The following is a 17,415-nucleotide window of genomic DNA, read 5'->3' on the forward strand; positions in this document are numbered from 1 at the left end:
GGCAGCCGCGGCAGCTCCGGCTTCTCCGGCTCCGGGGCTGCGCGTCATTTGCAGCCCGGAGAATGTTGATCACCTCACTAATTACACCTCTCCCTCTCCTCTTCCCTCTCCTCTCCCTCTCCCTCGCTCTCCCTCTCCCTCGCTCTCTTTACTCTCTCTCCTCTCTCTCTCTCTCTCCCCTCTCTCTCTCTCCCTCTCTCTCTCTCTCTCTCTCTCTCTCTCATTCCCAGAGTGCATATCGGGAATAGACACACAAAGACATGCGCACTCAACTTAATCAGCCATTTTTTTAAACAGGGCTAAAACGATAATAATTAGCAGAATAAAGACATATCGGATTTTCATTTCCTTTCCTCCTTTTCCCAACCCCTTCACAACCAAACAGCGAGACCGCGGTCGGCACATGCTTTAACAACTCCCGGACCCCAAAGGACCGCTCCATGCCCCCCACTTCTTGCTCAATCATTTTTATTTTCACCCAATAAAGTTGGAGGATTATTTTTTTTTATTATTTTTTTAATGAACCTTCTCTCGTTTACTTGGATGTGATCAGCTGTTAAGTAAATAAAGCAAAACAAAAAAGAGAGGCGAAGATCCAGTAGGAACTGCGAGGGGAAATGGAAAGTAAGTTTTTTCTTTAACTTTTATTGAGTAGTTTGTGTTAAATTTAGGTCGAGTATCGATTATCTTTCCAGGCTGATCTTGCACAATCTTTGATATTTCGCTCTCGCTCTCTCTCTCTCCCCCTCTCTCTGTGCCTCTTTCTCTCTCTCTCACATACACACACACACACTCACATCCCCAGATCCCATGTACCTCTCCCCTCTCTCTCTCCCCCCTTTTTCTGCCTGTTTCCCCACTTTTAGGTACAGTATTTGCTCTCATTTCGGAAGGAGGGGCTGCTTTTTCTCTCTCCCTTCTTTCTTTCTCTTACTGCCTTTCTCTTTTATTCCGGGGGTTACGTTTTGTTTGTGTATTTTTTTTTTTTTTTTTTTTTTTTTTGTTTTGTTTTGGTTTGGGGCTGTGGGTTTCTTTTCTTCTTATTTATTTTTTTCCCTCTTTCGGGCTGTAACTTTCAGATTAAGTGGAGGACCCTGCTCGCTTTGCAGAAGAGGTTCGGGAGATGCCCCCCACTTTTTATTTCGCTCTTTTTTTCTAGGGAGCTCGGGGAGGGGGGGAATACTGTCAGATTAGGAAAGACGTTACGGCTGTCAGAAGTCATCCCTTGCCAGCCCCTTTAGAGCTCGCACTCTTCTTTCCCAGCTCGGTCCCCCCAAAACTTTGAGGTGCCTTTTGAAGGCACATTCTGCTCTCCCACCCTCCTTGCCTCTCCTCCTCATCTCCACCCCCCTCGGCCTCTCAAACTTTCGCTTTCGGGCGAGGGGGGGGATGCCAGCAGGGCAATGGGGACCCTGACTGCGTGCGTGTGTACAGGAGAAGGTTGTGGGGTGCTTTTTCCCCTCTCCCCCCCCCTCCTTCTGCCCCCCTTTCTTTTGCAGGTAGGTTTCTCAGGAGCAGAGGCAGGGTGGCCGTGCGGGCGTGTGTGTGTGTGTGTGCGCGCAGGGCGATCGCGCTGCTGGCTGCCGGCTCTGGCAGCGGAGGAAGAGGAGCCCGTTAGGAGCGCGCTCTGCGGCTCTGTCAGTTTCGCCGCGCGGCGCGGGGAGGCGGCCCGACCCGGCCCGGCCCGGCTCGGCTCGGCTCGGCTCGGCTGGACTGGGCTGGGCTCGGCTCGGCTTGTCGCAGCGCGGAGCGGACCCGCTGGCGGGGATGTGGAGATGCGCGGCTGCCGCTGCCTGCGGGCGGCTGCCGGCCGGGAGCCGGCGGAGCCCGCGGCATCCCCGCCGTGCCGTGCCGTGCCGTGCCGCGCCGAGCCGAGCAGTTCCGTAGGAAAGGCTCTCGCGGGCAGGGTTGGGGATTGCTTTCAGCGAAGCCTTTCTGAGATTTTTTGAAAGGGAGTGGTGGTTGTTTTGCGGGACAGGCGCCCTTTTTTTTTTTTTTTTTTTTTTTGAACCGGGGTCTAAGGTGTATTTAAAAAAAAAGACTGCCAACAGACAGAAAAAAAAAAAAAAAAAAAGAAGCAAAAAAGCTCATAAACAGCGAGCCGCAGTTTGGTTCCTGCTCTAACTGCTCGTGCCAGAATCAAGTGCATCCCTTCCCCTCACGGCGGCTAATGGCAGACGCGTCCCTGCTTTCCCGTCTTTCCTGACATGAAATTTCCTACAAAATTGCTAATAAACTTTACCCCCATCCGATGCCAACTTACGGCGGTTCCCCTCCACTCCTCCCCTGCAGCATCTTCTTCCCCCCCACCCCCACAGCCTCCCCAGCAGCGGCAGCAGAAAACACACGGGTTGGTATTTCTTTTGTTACCTGCGAGCCGGGCGGCCGGGGGTCTCTCATCGGCTGCTTAGGGCACTGGGTCCAACCGAGAGAGGAGCCACATCAGTCGGGTTCAGCCTGTTTCACCTCAGCGCCGTCCCGAGGAGGCTTTAGCCACCATTCAGTAACACACCCTCCTCCTCCTCCTCTTCCTCCTTAGGTACCAAGGCAGAGATCGCAAACATAACACCCCCCTCCCCACCAAAAAAAAAAAAAAAAAAAAAAAAAAAAAAAAAAAAAAAAAAAAAAAAAGCCCAACCAAAAGACAACTTGCCAGGCTGAAGATGGTGGAGATTTACATTAAGCCAGACACAGGCAGGTTCACTCAGGAAGTCTGACCATCCCGTTTTCTGACAGTTGCATTTCCTCGGCTCCATTCTGTCCTCCTCTTTTTTTTTTTTTTTTAATTTTCTTTTTATTAGCCTTGCTTCGGTTTTATCAAGGATTATGTAGTTGGCAGGAGGAGAGCGAGAGTGGAAAGAGAGGGCTAGGGTGCTTTTGGGGTGGCTGCTGTGAGGGTGTTTTTTTTTTTGATGGTGTATTTTTTTTTTTTTTCAATCGTGTTTCCCCTGGATTTGCAGTGGCTCGATCCTTAGGAGCGGTGATGGAGTGTTTAAAAAGATCATATGTAGCATTATATTTTTAGTTTGGTGGTGGATGGATGGAAGAGGTAGTGAGAAGCCTTTGCAGCCCTGGCTGTTGTTGGTTAGATTGAGGCAGAGACTTGGCTGCGATTGGGACGCGACTGTGACATGGGCATCGATCGCTTCCATTGAGAGCAATGCAAAAACACAGCCTGGGTATGTAACACTCTCAGTGCCATCAACACTTGTTTTACTTTATATTTACTGGCAAAACTGACAGAACGATCCGGAGTGCTTTTCTTTGAAATAAGGAATACAAACGTTTGGATGGGAAGGTGCACAAAGAAGATTGTGGAAATAAACGGGGGGTTGAAGGTTGGGGGGTGTGTGGGGGGGAAGAGCCTTAATCATCATTGCTCCACTTCCTATTCAACTGCCTGTATTTAAGGAGTTTCTGTCTTTTTTCTACTGGGGGATCCTACTAAACTGGTTGAAATGAAAAAAAATCAGACTATCAACCTTGAGGGAATATCTGCTACTTTTCAGGGCTTGCGGTTTCAGCTGGTAGGAAGGCACACAAAATAAAAGATGGCTAGCCAGCTGTTTTAACCTCTTGCACCTGGCTCCAGAGCTGAGGCTCACCAGGATTATTCAGTTATTCGTGTTATCTGTGCTTGAATATTTATAGTGTAGGATCTAGAGATCCACACAGTGCATCGTAGCATCTCTTTATCCTTTAGTCATGGGCTTTTTGGACTTTGCCAACATAAACATGTATTCAATAGTTTTCATTTTTATGATAATGAACATAGAGGGTCAATGAAATATAGAAGGAAAAGTCGTAAATCTGCAAAAGTGAAACCTACCCAAGGAACAAAGAAAGGTCAGGTAAACCATCTGTGTAAGGCACAGTAATAGTACCTGCTGTTTGGTTTATGCAGGGTACTGCTTTATTATTCTCTAAAATGGAACTTATCCGCTAGATCAAGTTAAAACTAAGGGAAGGCTGTGGGATGGCAAACGACATTGTGTGCATCTTTCAGAACAGGGCGACAGATGTGTACCTTGATTTTTGAATAGTTTAGGTTTATTTGTGAAGATAGTGCACCATCTAAGAACATATAAAGGAGGCTGAGAAAAATCACTGTTTAATATTGCAGAATTTACTGCTTCCATTCTGACCATGAGCCTAAATTTACACAATGAAATTTGATTATCTCTAATAACAATATTAGATCCTGCACTGGATGGATGAGAATTGAGGTGGTTTTGTTGATTGCAAGGGTTTAATGTTGCATTTCAGAATCTGATGTGGTTTAGCCTCCCTTCCATTAACTGGAAAACCCCTGAGGTTTTACAATTATTTCTTAAAGATAATACATTTAAGATTGCATTGGTAGGCTGAAGAAAAGTCATAAAGGCAAGAAGGGAAGCCCTTAATAACTCTTGAGATTCAGACATGTTCAGCAGTTAGATTGGCTCTGACTTCACCAAGGGTCGACAATGTGTCATTTCCATGAAGCCAAATTGCCCTCTGCCTATATGATATTAATGTGCAAATCAATATTTCAGGGATTAAATTTCCCTTCTTCATTTTTTATGGTTTCTACCTCAATAAGTCTCAAGTCTATTAGAAGAGGCTGGATGATTTAAAATCTTTCACTGCAGAATGGCTTGTCGTAGCCTTGTTTCACAGACCATTTTTTGGATTTTCGTTATAAAAGACTAAAGGCATTCCAAAGAAGTTGATAGTCAATATAGGGACATGCTCACTGTTGTAAAGCCCTTGTTCGATTAAGAGCTAAAAAGGTATTGAAAATATAATATATATGCTTATATAATATATATACATTCTACTGCTTTAAAAATATTGTGTTAATCACCTATTGATTTATTTCAAAATCAATTGAAGCTCCTTTCTTATTAGTGATTTGTTCAGCATTCTTTAGCCTTGTTGTTAATTTTCTTAAGCAGCATGCATGAATTAACCTGCTGGTAGAATGTGTTTTGTTGTGTTTTTGAAGCATATTTAAGCCCAGGCATTTTTACCTCTTTAAGCTAAATGGTGTGAACAGTTTAGTATTGTGGGAGAAGCAGGAGACTTCGAATTCAGCATTGTTTTTATGAAGCTAAGGGGCGTTTTGCAAATATTTTGTGATTTATGCTCATGTGCATATCAGTAATGTTTATTGAGAGTTTCCATTGAATATTCAGGATTAGTTAAAAATTAAAATGGAGCTATCTGATCTGGAAGGAAACAATACATGACAGAAAATTTAAGTCAAAATATGAGGTTGTGACTTTATCACATAATCTTGGGAAGGCCCTACTGTCTATCATTTAGTGTTGTTTTATAGTCTTAGACCATCTGGACTAGGTTCCGCACAGCTGCATGAATTTCATATGTGATAGAACATTTTTTCCATTCAGTGTGAAATGTTCCTTCCTAAAAACGTACACCAGACTCGCTTAATTTAGTCTGCTAAAAGAAATGCACATGAAAAAGGACAAAAGGCTCTTTAATCTCTGCAAGCTGTTTGTTTTTCTTCAAGATTCCTGTCTGTTTGGGTTTGAAAAGTCATGTTTATTGAGCAGATGATTCTGAGGTGTGACATTAAGATAATATATGATTTTTGTGCTAGTTTCTGCTCTCCTAGTTAATTTGCAGATCTACTTTTTATGCCTGTCAAAACACAGTTAATCTATTCTTATTTACAATTAATCTCAATAAAATTAATCTTAACTATGCCTTAGTCAGTAGCTTAAAATATCTAATTATATTCAATTAACTGCTGTCATAGTAATTAACACTGCTTAATTGCCTCTGCATATATTTATGTAAAGCTCATTAGTTACTGCTTGCTCTTTTTTCCTTTTCTCATTCCCATTTCTGTGGATCTGAGAGCACTGACATAAAACCTAGTCTAGTTTTTTGACAATTTGAGTCTTGAAGATCTGTGACAATGGCAATACATGTGTTTGTGACCTGTTAGGTGGGTAAATATTTGTGTTTTCGTATGCAAAAAGGTCACCAGAGCTGGGTCTCTAAAGTACGTCCAATCCAGCTCCCTCCACCTCTTGGCCTTTCTCCTACCCCACCACACACAAAAATGTTTTCTAGCCTGTTGATAGAAATATGAGAAGCCAGGTTAAGCTTTGTGTTTATAAATGAAGAGCTTTTCTGCATCTGCCTTGGGGCTGTACCCAGAAGGCAGAGCTTTGCTACTCCAGATTCGTTCAAAGGGTTAAAGACTTGGCCAAGGTTCAAACTGAGAAGCGCCCAGGGAAAGTGCATGTGAATATGTACAAGTTTCATGTAATTAGTGCTTAATTATATTAACATATGCAAATTGTCAACTTAGGAGCTTGTTGAGCTGGCAAAGATCAGCCAGGCACAATTGCTGTATTGTTCTGAAACAATAATGGATTTCAAGTTGGATTGTGAAAACACATAACTAGCTATCTAATTTAACTCATACCATGGTGAAATTTCATTAGTCTCCATGGAGACTGGTTTAATTGTGCTGACTAATGTTCTGGGCTGCAGAGTGTCCTAAAAAGAAAGCGTTGTTTGCCTAATCCACCTTACAATGACACTTGTTTGTACATGTTTCCCTTGTGTGAGAATTTGCATATGCAAATAAATAGTTTCTCTGCCCCATTTGTCATGGCTGTTCATTACCCATGAAGAGGACATTGTTACTAGGCTGTTACTGAGTCTCCCAAGACAGGATAGTGTCAACCAGTCCAGCCACATTCTTTCATAATTTGTTTCTGATTAATAGACCAGAGTGAGGCTCATTCTATTCAGGCCTCTGCAAAGGGAAGGTCAGTTCTGTCACTGAAAAGAGTTTCCGCAGCAACTGAAGTTTTTTTCTCCCCCTCCCCCTCCCCCCTCGTGCTTTGGCTAAAATAATCATATTTAAAATAATGTATTCTTGCTCTAAGGAATACCGCCACTAATAATCTCTAGTTTCCTAAAGCAAAAGATAGGAAAATAAAGGAGATTCTGGTATTGGAATATTAATCCTGTTTTTGACAGAAAGGTAAACTGATATAATTGCTTTTCAGTCGAAGGAATGGGGGTTTATACAAGTGTGAAAGCATCGGAAAAGGATTAGCATTTTTTTGCATAATGAAAAGCTCTGTTGAATAGGGCACTGAATGGTTGACTGAATGACTGAGATGAAAGGAAGATGAAAATGCAGGCTCCTCTTTCTTTATGCCTATGTTCAGCTCTCCCCAAAGTTATGTTTGTCCAAGACTTGAGAAAACAAGCAGAAGCTGAGATTTTAGCAAATTGCTAGGATGCCCTGAATTTACATCATCATGAGAAGTAACACGTACGAGAGTAGTGCAAGCGAAAGGATAAGAAACACAGGTTTGTGTGGAGGGGAGCTCCAGGAACATGACAGGCAAACCAAATATTGACTATTGGGTATCAAGGATTCCCAGCACTTTGCTTGGGGGAAAGAAAGAGGGAGGACAGGGGCCGGAAGGGAGGGAAGGAGCTGCTTTAAAAGTTGCCAATGGAAATTATGCATCAACACATAATAATCTAATAAAAGTTCGGTATTCAAGGAAGCAGGGTTTAGTCAATATCTGTTTTAATTATTAAACTGTTTCTCCTTTGGAAAAAGTTATGAATTCTGAGTCAGTGCTAAGTGTTTAAGTGGCATAGGAGCCTTGCTGGGGAAAAAATTACTCTCTTTGCTCGCCTTTGAAAACAGAGAAAGCTCACCGAAATAGCAATTGATACATGCGCGTAAGGAGCGGGGTGTTTGGTGTGACTGTGTCAGCGTACTCAGGTTGGCTAAAATATCTGGATTCCTGCAGATTCAGGTGGCAAGAAGGGCCCTGGCCTCCTCCGGCAATCAGTGCTGGCCCCTTCGCCTCCAGCCAACACAGGATCAGGCCCCCAGCCAGGGCTGCAACTGGTTAGCTGTTGACAATGTGATCAGTGCTTCTAATTATGTTCTCTCAACAGTAATTAGGGCAGTTAAAATACCATAAGTGTTGAGCCACTTTTGAAAGTGGGAAGTGGTTCTTTTGTATGTATGTAAATCAAATGCAGTGTGAATAATTATTTGTATGTGTGCATATTAAATAGGCTCTCTTTTTTATCAGGTCAACATAATTACCGATTTAGAGCTACTGTGGAAAACTCTCGGTAGTCAGACCTAATATTTACTTGTTTTGGAGATTTTTTTCCAGTTTGCAGAACATTTGTTTGTAAATGCTTGTTAGTTCAGTATTGGGCTCGATCTGATAATATTTAAACATTGGAGATGCCTCTAAGAAATTAGGATTTCTTAGGAATAAATGAACCAAAACTGTAAATGCAGACAGTGCTTGGGAAGAATAGTCACAAAAAAAAAATCTCTTTTTTAAAGATAAGGACCTTCTGGAGGTTTTAGAATGTTTTGCTGCTTGCTTTATGAAATTTCTTAAAACTTCTTTGAAAGGAATATGCTTCGGGTATGCCTTTCATTCTGGGAACATCTTATTAGTGTATTTCTATAAGAAAAATGTGTTAATTAAAAAAATAAATTAATTTGTATTTTAAAATATTGTTAACCAAGCACCATGTGTTGTCTCTGGCAACGTTCCAGCCACTGTAGAACTGGATAACACATGGGTTAATAATAACTTATGTGATGTCTGCATTCTTTCTGAATGGGCAGAATCCCAGCACACCAAGATTCTGAGATTCTGAGATTTTAAAGAATAAGATGTAACACGAAATATGTTTATGTGAACAGATGCACAGATAGGAAAAACTAAGACATGTTCGAGCTGCTTTTACCAAATAGGTGTAACAAACCCAGTAGGTTTGGTTTGGTAGTTGTTGAGATTTGTTGTTGTTTTTGAAAGGGGTAATAAGCACACATATTGATAGCAGGATTTTGCAGACCTGAAGAGATAAACTTGTTTTGCATAAATAAAAGCAGGAAATTCAGTCTATAATACATGCCACTCTATTACTCCTTAATAGTCACTCTATAGCAGTTTTATACCAGTATTTTCATTATTATTGCAACTTTTGCTGTGTTCTAAACTAACCAGAAAACTTTGAGCCAGCCTGAAATATGGCAGACTTGTTGAGGAATTACAGTTTCAGCTTAAAAAAATATTCTGAGGAATGGTTTAACTAAGTTATAAGGTCAAAATAAAAGTTTCCTGTATCAAGACACTATGTTTTATGTTCACATTACTCAGAATTGGCTTTCAATTAAAAAAAAAGAAAGTGTATATATATATATATATATATAAATATATATATATATATATATATATATTTAGATTGTAATTTTTCTGAACTAAATTCAATTTCCTTTTTTTTTTATTTTTGAGAAAAAATTTAAAGACAGACATAAACTGGGATTTCTTTACAGATAAATCTACCAGACTTTTAATACTCGCAGTGATCTGATCAGTTTCCCAGCTCCTAAGAAGGTGTTATGGTCCTTCAGGTCAATAGTTCACAAACTAAAGGCTGTATGTACGTGAAAGACCATGGTGACTCTGAAAACAAACATTTACCATACAGGCTGCAGCAGTGTCTGCAGAACAAGCGATGTGCACACTGGATATACATTTAAAACTGCATTCAAAGAGACAAATATTCTGTTTCTCCAACAAAGAAATACATACAAAAGGCCTGTCTTGATGTGTGCCTATGACACATATAACCAAAAGAAGGATATTCTTCCCATTCACTCTGAACTAAATCACCAATTACTGCCCTGAAATTAGAGGAATAATATGTGTGTAAAACTGGCAAGACAGACAGTTTTGATATTAGTGGAAAAAGAATCAGGCCTGTAGTTACCACTTGGCAATAATTCCATAAAATTAAATTCGAAAGGTTTTGTCTCCTCTTTTTGTGCTACCATTTCCATTTTTAAGGAAGGCACTGGAAGGTCTGTAAGTAAGAGGTTTTCCAGAGAGGCTGAGAGGGGGTCAGTTTTCTTCCTTTTACCAGGTAACAGCAGAGCTGAGGGTCTGTGAGAGGCTGCTGCTGAAGCCTTGCTCCTCCCTGTTTTGACACTGAGGCCGCCTTATAAATTCACCTAATCTGAGATGACAAGGCACCTGTCACTGGTAGTGCTCCAGTGTTTGGGGCACTGATGGAAACCTGGAATAATCCCAGTTGTTTCCACACTTGTCCCAGAAGATGGTAGTGTAACAGATAAGAATAATCTCTTTTTCATGGCAAAAACATTACTTCTATCTGTTCGGGATGGTCCTTTTATTTTTGGTATTCAAAGGACCAGAGCCTTTTACAGCAAGAGAGGGGAAAGAAATATCCTTGGATTTGCCAGGTGTTACATGATGTTTCCAAATGCAGGTGGTTTGCCTTTTTGAGAAACTGTGGCTGTCCACCTTTAATTAAGATTCTCCTTGTTTACCATCTAACACTTCCCATGCCTGCCCCACTCTAGAAAATAAGGTTCTGAGTGAAAAGCTCCTTAAACAGGGAATTTATTCCTGGGGGTTTTACTCAGCTCCTTTTCAGTTTTATTGTTTGTTTGTTTTTTTTAAATTGAAATATGGTTATTGATTTTGTTTACAGCACCAAGGGTTTAAATTAAAGAAAATGTAACATTTCTAAAATAAATTATTTAGTTATATGGCATATGTCATCCCTCAATCTCTCGGTTCCTTTGAGTTTTCACAACTGTTCACAAAAAAAAATTTTTGCCATTGCAGTGCAGTTATCTCTGAGGTGGGAAGTGCCACCCCATGCACACAAAACCACGAGCCACTCTGCTAAAACAAAGCAATGTGCTTTGTGAGTTTTTCCAGAGGCACACTCTGGTTTCTGTAGGGAAGAAAAATATGGTTTCTCACTGAGTCTGCAGTGCACTGGGACAGATGTTTTGGTTCCAGTGAAAGGCATCACTGGAGTTTTGAGTCCTAACTGGTCTGGCCCGTGGATTTCTCTCTCACTTGCCGGGTGCTTTCGCAGGATTTTTGCAGTTTCCAGTTTTGACTGAGGGCCTGTTCCGAAGTCCAGTGCCGCCTGATCGATTTCCCCAGGTTTGGATCAGGCCCTTGCAAAGGAGAGCGTCATCTGCTGAGGCACCCGCCGCAATTCCAGCAGCGGCAGGTCAGCGCTGCCAGGCAGCCGCCCCCCGGCCCCGGGGGGAGCGCTCACTGAAATCACAGCTTCTTCCCGAGTGGGTGGAAAGGCAACAGGAGACAGCAGAGCAAAAAAATGTTAGTATTTAAATATAGCAGAAACTGGGAGCCTGACAATAACTCAGCTACTACAGAGTCAATTCAGCCATCTGGAGATGGTGACATGTCAAAAAGGGGGGGTGGGGGGAAGAAGAGGCGTTGTGAGGGAGAGTGAGTACTTAAAAATGAAGAATTTCATTCCATGTTGAAATCTATTCTCCATGCAGGATACAGCTTTAATGTTGAACAGCACAGCTCCCTGAGTGGTTTTGTGCATCAAAGACGTTCATACTGGAACACCTAGTGTCATGCCACAGCTGGATTCTAATGTTCCTGGACCAGATTTGTTTGGCCCAGCACAGAGTTTACTGTTGAAATTAGTTTGATTTTCAATGTTGTTATTATTTAAAAATAGATTTTGAAGCTGTTTGAATTTTTAAAACACGTTCTGTGGTAATGATTTATAAACATTCCTGATTTCAGCTGTAGCTGTACAGACGGGTTGAATCTGCTCTCAGCATATTTTTTACATGATTTTAATAATTGGAGGCAAATATACTGCATATCTTTTAGGTTCATTTAAAAATCTATGCAATTTAAACAAACACTGAATTGTGTAATGGTTTGTCTGGGAATTACTTAGGCTGCACAGCATAATAATATTTTATTAGCTGTCATTTGTTTTCAAGGAAGAAAATGGTGATTTTTATGTTGTGTGTTATGTGAAAACTTGGCACTGAAACAGGACAGTCCCCAAATGTGAATTTCTTAAAAAGGTGGGACAGTAGTTGCCCAAAAGGTGAAGACTTGAGAAAAATTGGGGTAGGTCATTTCTTTCCTGAAATGAAGCAGGGTACAGATTAGGAGCCATTAAGGTTTGCCAGGAGTTGCTGGTCATAGAAGCCTGTTTAAGTGCTCACTGTCAACAAGGAAATCATGGGCAGCACTTAAAGTGGCTCACCTCTGATTTATTCATAAACCTCACACGAGCACTTGGCTTTGTTGTTGCTCTGGTAAGGGGGAACTGATGCCAATAAGAACAGGAATAAAGAGCTTCTTGCATGGTCCAAAAGTGAATAGCACTTTATCTCAAAGCATGACCTTCATTCCCAAGATCTGTTGTGTTACAGTTGACTCTGCTAGATGTGTATTCTCAGATGAATTGCTAGAATACGTTACAACAAATATATACTTTGTAAACCCTCTAGATGTAACAAGAACCGTGTAACTGGAACTTAGGTTCTAACTTGACAGAAAGGTTGTGGCATTCATAGGGAGCTGAGCGATTTCCGTTTCAGACAGTGCTTTATGTTGGTGTTTTTATTGTGAGTCAGAAAACAGTGTGATTATGTGGCTGTGATTCAAAAGAAAATTTCATATTCTTTAAGGGATTTATTTGAGAAACATATTTTGATAAGAGCAGACACACAGAATGCGAAGTGATTCAGAGACTAAAAAGGAAAAAAAAAAGTTGACTTTGTTTTTAGACATATTTGATGGCTGCTGCTGTATTTTTGTTTCTCTAAAAAAGGCAAAGTAGTGCTCGCAGTCCGCAATGGGGGAAGGGGCCTTTCGAAGACGGTCAACTACCATGTTTGCACTGGGGCAGAGGTTGAGTACAGTTACTTAAATCCCCAGAGAAACATTTAGTTAACGCTAGACTCTTTCTGATCCCGTCCGAGTCTGGTTTTCTTTCCTGCTTTTTAATGAAGTTTGTTTGTTGCTATGTTTAGGTTGTGTTTTTAAACTCGCTTGCATTTTCACAACAGATTTGACCAAAAGAGTCATAATGGAAGACAGTGATGAGAGTTAATGATACGTCTTTGATAAAGCAGTCCTCGTGTGCAATCTGATCACAGCCATCAGCTCATTTGTCATGGCTGAAGTGAAAATGTCAGGACCAATGAGTGTATCAGTGCTGAAGGGGGCGAAAGGGCTTTTGGAGACACTTTTGTGCTGGGAGTGGGCCATAGCTTGGATGCAGCTCTAGGGAAATACTGGGATTAGCCAACTCTGTGCACAAATCCCTAGCATAACAGAATTAGTTGGGAAAATGAGGTTTGTTAGGGAAAAAAAAAATCTGTAGAACTGCTCTAGGCTTCAGCCCAGGAACTATGAAAAGCAGTAAAGCATTTTATTAAAATAATTTTAGCAATGTGAACGTGTGCACATTCCAGTGAAAATCACAACTGGTAGCCAACATACTGACACAACCCGTCCTAATGCATTTTGCATATGTATGTGGGTTTCCTTATAAAATACAAAAAAAAAAAAAAAAAAAGAGAATTAAAAAAAACAGTGTTTACAATCTTAAGAGCAGGTTTACTGAATTTGACACAGTGGAAATTTATGCAACATTAAAATACGGACTGATGGTGATGATCTTTTTGCATGGGTTAGTTCAAATAAAAAATAAGGATAGTCTCCCTGCTGTAGACACTTCTTTACTCAGGGGGTAATTCATAATATAAAAACATACTGATTGCCAAACTGGGATTTTGTGGTTGCCAGCCTTTTCTCTCTTTGGCTAGTCTGTGCAAAATGCTTCTGAAGAATATCACAGTAGGCAGATGTAGGATAACCTATTGTACATGCCTGCCTTGGCAAGATTGCAAATGCAAATTTTTTAGACCTCTGAAAAACAAGTTTTAACATCCCTTACAATTAATGTTTTTGTTTTTGTTTTGTCCACATTCATTACAATAACTCTGGATAATTTTGGTGGCCAGTTTCCATTCTTTTTTGAAAATCTTGGGAGATTCATGGTTTCAGTGGTGTCCTTCGGCTGTGAATCCTACTGTCTAACCCTTTTACTCCTCTCATCATCAGGTTTTAATTTGTCACAGCTTAGCTTTCTTGGAAACCTGCTACTTGTCTGCTGGAAAGCTTTGTCTTGCTTCCTGTTACATACCTAGGAAGAGCACGGTGCTTTTCCCACTGTGTTGTCCATAAAATGCTGAAAAGATCTTAGTTTCTTTGAGGTTGGGATCCTTCTTGCCAGACCTATTCAGCTGATGTGGAACAGTGTAGGTGTTTAACCAGGTAATCCCACTACCAGCACTATGCCAGCCCAAGAGGAGTGAGTGGGAGGGAGTTATTCCATCTCCAGTGTGTGGAGCATTTACTGAGAATCGTCTGCATACTAGATTTGTGTAGCTAATTGTCTCTTGGGCAACACCAGTTAATAGTGGCTATTTACCTGCTTTGCTGTATGCCCCGTGTGTTTGATACTGCAGAACTGGGGGTGTTTTAACTTCCCACATCTGCGCCGAGGGCGTTCCGCAGGCTGTCAGCGCTGGGCTGAGAGCAGTTTTTCCCTTTGTTTGGTGTTGCTATTAAAGGTGCTGCTGTGAGTTTATCATCTTTCCTTTGGTTTTAATGGGGGACCAAGAAGAAAATAGTTACTGCCTCTGTTGTCTCACCGATCTGGTGGCTGCCACCATTCGGGAAGGCCTCGGAACGGGAGCAGCGCGTGGCGGTGGCAGCGCCGGCCCTGGCCGGGCTCTGCGTTATTGGCGCATCTGCGTTGCTGCCGTGCGATGCACGGCGTTTGTCCGGGGTGGAAACTTCTCATTTCCTATCGCTTTCCCAAAACTTGGGCACAAGTTCGGGAGCGGGCAGAACTGGCGCACACGCTGACTGGAGGGGGTGGAGAGGAGGGGATGCGTGGCAGAGCCTTAGGCTGTGGCTCGGGTACCAGGCGAGTGCCTCTGGTAAGGCCAGGCTTCCTCGCAGCAGGCTTGCAGCTAGCATGTGAAACCAGGCTTGTGGTCATGGGCTTCGGGCCCGCGGTCCTTCTGGGCCTTCTCATGCTGTGAATGTGACCACAGAGACTAGAGATACCAGGTAACCTTGAGTCTGGCATAAAAATGTGTAATAAAGCTGCAGCCACCAGTCTTTAAACCCCAAACACTTCCCTGTTTATGAGTGTCAGTGTGAGTGGCAGCAGTAAAGTAATTTATTTAATCTAACTAGTACTTATCTTGGTTAGGAGTCGCCTGCAGATTTCTTCCATTTCATGTACAGTGGATTGTCCTTTTTCAGATAATGTGCTTGTACAACCTTTTTTTTTTTGTTTAATTCTATTGATTTACAATATTGAAGTGATATATCTGATACCTGTTTCCTGCACTTTGATTGTACGTAGTCAAAGAAGCTGATGGGATTCTTCCCTCCCTTCCACAAGCCTTTAGGTGTTTTAAATGTATAATTATAATTGCATGTCATTTGATAGCTGCACTAATTGCTGCCAACCATTGTCTGTTTGCACTTAATGCTGAAACCTGATCAACATCCTGCTTTGGTTGATGTTTGGTGGTAAACTTTAATTAACTCTTATTGCATTGAAGAAGAGCTCAGTCTCTGTGCTAACTAATCATTTACCTTCATTATGTCCTGACAGCTCCACTTGTTCCTGGTACTAATAGATACACCAGTCAGTAAATAAACCTGCAAACCTTCATGCCTTCAAGTTGTTCCTCATTGATATTTTGTTGCTTAAAGTATAATGGCGTACAGATAATTATTTCAGTTAGTTTTGTATCTCTGCTTTTCCAGACACTGATCTCAAATTGCCTTTTTCATGCCAGACAATATAATTTTAATAGTAACTGTAGATTTAAGATAACATTATTCCTTCAGCATGGTTCCTATATACATGCATCTTTTGAATCAATACAATTAAGCTTGTCTCCTGTTGGAATTCTTGTAATTATTTTTCTTGAAATACTTTTCCTGTAATGATATTGAAGTTAAAGTAATCAGGTTACTGGCAGATCATGTAAAATTCAACTCAAAATTGCTGGCTGCTTGATTTTAATTTGTCTGACATCAAGTTTGTTTGAAAAGGGATAATATGTGGTTAAACCAAGGAGCTTATAATTATGGTTGACATTTGTTTGTTTATAATGAAATCTAATTAAAGTTCATACATTTTAAAACACTAAAGTTAATTACTGAATTGCTCACTTCACTTATGCACAGCAGTCAAATTAACTTGCAGAACAAAAAAATGACAAAAGACTATGCATAATAAAAACAAAATGCCCAGCTGATCTTGGCAGTACAAAACAAATTTGCCATGATAATATTCTAGAAAAAAGTGCTTTATTAATAACTAAACTGTTTAAAAAACATCCTGTATTTTCACTGACCAGGCAGACTTAATACAGAGTATATTTAACATGATTTACCATACCACAGCCTTTTTTTTTTTTACCCAGATGCATAATTGGAAGAGTCTTGCAGTCCTGTAAATCTGCTCAAAAGCAAGATTCTTTATATTTTGTTTTCATCAAAACTCTTTTTGAACTTATCTGGAGTTATGGTGTCTCCCCAAGACCTGGACTGTTTGCTTGACTACCTGCCTCGTGGTAACTTTTAGAAAGATAATTGCAGCATTTTTAGCATGCAAGCAAAAAAAGTACTGTAATGCTTATTTCACAGTTTGTTTTGAGACAGCAGAGCGGTGGGGTGAATGCTGTAGAGCCACTCTGATTCCCCAGTCATTATTTGTTACTTTTGCCATCCATTCTTACCTTGCAAATATGCTGACAGAGGGCACATCCTGACTTCAGTAAAATCACAAAGCTTGTGATAATTCACACTTTAGAAGATTATGCTGCTCTATTTTACATCATTAAAGTATTTTTAGTATACTTACTTATGTTAATATTACATTTTCGTTAAATTAGACCTACGTTTAATGAAGCAAAAACTTACATATCTGTAATTTTTTCTTAAGAGTTGTGAATGCAAATGATCTCTTTCATAGTGTGTGAGAACAGGTGACGGATCCAGGCAGCACTATTTTTCATGAAGATAATTAGGATTAATTTTCTAGCTGCTTTTATTTAATTTAGCTCCATGCGAGTTTAAAACAACATCTAATGTAAACTAACTTTAGTCAGAGTTAAAGAGATTAAACGGTGAAAGCTATACAGATTGGGAGTATTGACTTATGAATAAACACAGTAAATATGATTTATTAATTCCTAAAATGATTGATGCAGTGAAGTTCTTTAGAGGAAAAAGGAATATGGATTCAATAGCTAAGCTTTATATTTAGTAGGATTATTAACTTGAACTTTCAAATTTAACAGGGGTTTGGGGAGTGAAAAGAAAAAGCATGGGGGCTCTTTCCCTTAATGGCATGCTTGTAAAATTGAGTATAATTTACATAACCTTTCATAGTGTATATTGTGTGTGTTATAATACAGGATCTGATTGATTTGTAGATTAATATTTATTTAGTAAAAGAAAATCAAAG

General features: G+C 40.6%; 1 protein-coding gene across 1 annotated transcript in view; it reads left to right on the top strand.

Moving 5' to 3' along the window:
- Positions 1-300: 300 nt before the first annotated feature.
- The window catches only part of ZFHX4 (zinc finger homeobox 4), a 149,438-nt gene continuing 132,323 nt past the window's right edge, over positions 301-17,415 (top strand). Inside the window, exon 1 of the mRNA XM_030227745.2 lies at positions 301-624. The gene's annotated coding sequence lies outside the window, so the exon portion shown is untranslated. The remainder of the gene's footprint in view (positions 625-17,415) is intronic.

This window comes from Serinus canaria, chromosome 2, assembly GCF_022539315.1.
Source record: "Serinus canaria isolate serCan28SL12 chromosome 2, serCan2020, whole genome shotgun sequence".
Classification (NCBI taxonomy): Eukaryota; Metazoa; Chordata; class Aves; order Passeriformes; family Fringillidae; genus Serinus; species Serinus canaria.